At 32.4% G+C, this 2,690-nt stretch overlaps 1 long non-coding RNA gene across 1 annotated transcript in view; it reads left to right on the top strand.

The window, feature by feature from the left end:
- Positions 1 to 2,275, top strand: part of LOC108740980 — a 13,459-nt gene extending 11,184 nt beyond the window's left edge. The window contains exons 4-7 of the long non-coding RNA XR_003232531.1: positions 731 to 865; positions 1,275 to 1,564; positions 1,821 to 2,066; positions 2,135 to 2,275. This is a non-coding gene — a long non-coding RNA (uncharacterized LOC108740980). The remainder of the gene's footprint in view (positions 1 to 730; positions 866 to 1,274; positions 1,565 to 1,820; positions 2,067 to 2,134) is intronic.
- The last annotated feature ends 415 nt before the right edge of the window (positions 2,276 to 2,690 follow it).

The raw sequence follows: 2,690 nt of genomic DNA, 5'->3' as shown, positions 1-2,690 counted from the left end.
CAGCTATTTATTTTATTTGTTTAATACATTTCTGATTTACTTGTGCAGTGTTGAAAGTTAGCAACGTTAAAATAACGCATAAATATTTTAAATTTCTGCACAGGTGACCGCCAAGAAAATAACGTTTTAAAATCTCTTTATCGTGGTATACGTCTTGGTTTGTATTATTTTCTTGTAAGTAAATGCACTATATCAGCCATAACAAGCACAACACTGGGACCACACAACTATACATTATTTATTTATGCAAGTCCTTTAGATTGATTTCAACACAAAAACAGTCCTGCAAATATATAAATTTTTACGTTACTGTGTGATGCCTAGGCAGCTACTGAAAAGTTGAAAAGAGCGAGAAAAGTTGTTGTGAACCTAGATTTCTTTTTTTAGAAGCAAATCCTTTTGTTTTTTGGGCAGATGCTTCTTTTTATAAATACAAAAAATTATGTAAAATCTTTTACTTTAAAGAAAACCCTCGAAGCAAAACCTTTTCCTTCGCTTTTCTTTATGCATATACCTTGAAAGAATTACTTCAATTTTTAGAAACAGAAGCATAAGCATACCACATAATATCTTATTATAATACACGTACCAGATAGATGACTTTGTGTAACATAATTATTTTTTTATGACTTCCTTTTACTTCTCTGTGACGCTGGTGTGTTGGCAATTTTAAAATGTGTAATTATCAATTCAGGAAAGTAGAATGCTTAAAATTAATATTGATTTACAGTTGAAAACAAGGAAATCAATAGCATCCTAAAGACCAAGGATGGACGGACTTGAATTAGACAAGGATGTAGCTGGATTTTATTAAGGAATGGATATGAAAACTACACTGAAAATAAGACGAGGGATTAACCAAATGGTAACGAATTCGATTTTTGGGCCAGAGGCTTCGTTCACTGTCAATATACGATTTTGCAGTGGATAGTAGTTGTAAAATTTTCATTAAATTATCCCAGAAACTTTATAGACATTTGAAACCTACTTGCAATAGTTAAGTTTAAAATATCATTTTGAATATGTCAAAAGTAAAGCAACAAAATTGAAGTAGAACTAAGTAGCTACATTTTTTTTAAACAGTGTGAAAGTTAAAATATAAAAATGATTTTTCCTTTTATCAAAAAAAAGAAAACCTTTACACTTTATTAGCAATCGTTTCTGATTCAAAAATTAAATGATATAATAAAGTTAATGGCACCACGTCGCCACAGTAATAATGTGTGTTGTTGTATCATGTGTGGTTAACTCGTTTTGTCTGTTCATTTCTGTAGATTGCCCAACAAACTTCCATTGCCCATTTCTACAGATTGGTCAACAAATCAGCTACTGAAAGAAGCAATGTCTACAATAGTACCTATTGTTTTCCCTGTACTTAATTTTCGATTTACTGTTGGCATCTTCACCTTACATGCGGCTGATTTTCGATGGATTAGTGTGAGCAACTGGAAGTTATTTGGACCCCACTGAAACAGCAAATCATCTGCATTGAATCTTTCTTCCTGGTTACGGCTTTTTCTCGCACTTGCAAATTTTGAAGAATTACATTCTACAGTTATTTAAGGTGAGAATACATGATTAAGCGAATAAAAACTAATTACAGTAAATCTTTAACTGTTGAACTTGAGAATGTTTATTTTGCTTATTAATTGTAAAATGTGTGTTATCTATTATTTATTCCATTTGCCTGTATCTAAGTTTATAATAAAGGTAAAGGCAGCAAGTCGCCATTGTATTTTTTTAACTGTTTGCTTGCTTTTAGGTGTATTTTTATTTTACGTTATGTGTGGTTAATTCATTTTCTCTGTTTATTTCTGTAGATTGCCCAACAAATGCGAGAAAACTGAAATTAATTTTGATGCTGCCAATGTCGCCTACAATGGTATCATATTTGCTGAATTTGGTTTGCTGTTGTCATCTTCACATTGCTTCATCAGGCAGTTAATTTTGGACCAATGAAAGAAAACACCTGGAAATTTATTTGGAAACCACTAACATCACGTCACTTTGGCCTTGCTCTGCACTCCCGTAAGATTTTGGAGCTATGCATTCTACAGTTAATTAAGGTGAGAATATATGATATAATTTATACTAATTGCTCTTTATTAATCTGTTACCACCCTATCTGTTTCAGATCGACGGTGGAGAAGACAAAGAAGATCCCGTAGTTAGAATATTTTTTGCCCTATTATAATCAAGCTCTTATTTTGCATGTTTTTTATTTTTAGTTTGCTTATTTTTTTGTAGTTTATTTTATTTGAGTCAATTTTAATTTTTTGCATGTTTATTTTAGTTTACTTTATTTGAATTCATTTTTGATTACAATGTTTTTATTTTTTGAAGTAGTTCTTAGTACTAACATGTTCACTTTTTTTGTAGAGTAGTCTAACATGTCTCTTGCTTACCTCTTCGCTTAGCTTACTGCATATTCTTACTATAAATTGCTTTGCATTTACCCTACGAGTTCTACATGATTCAACGTTTCGTTATCGTGTGTGTTTCTTCTCACCCTTGTGGAATTAGGGAGGGCCTCCCCGAACGACTTCCCTTGGGCTTAGCTATTTAGTTGATCTTAAAAGTGTCTTATACACTTTTCGCGAGTCTACTCTAGCGTTACTTCCTTTCAGACAGGGTACAGTGGGTTATCTGGAATAGGAGCAATAGGCGACTGCCCAGCTTGCCTTGGCGAA

This window comes from Agrilus planipennis, unplaced genomic scaffold (assembly GCF_000699045.2).
Source record: "Agrilus planipennis isolate EAB-ADULT unplaced genomic scaffold, Apla_2.0 scaffold105, whole genome shotgun sequence".
NCBI lineage: Eukaryota > Metazoa > Arthropoda > Insecta > Coleoptera > Buprestidae > Agrilus > Agrilus planipennis.
This window is presented reverse-complemented; position numbering and strand designations above follow the sequence as displayed.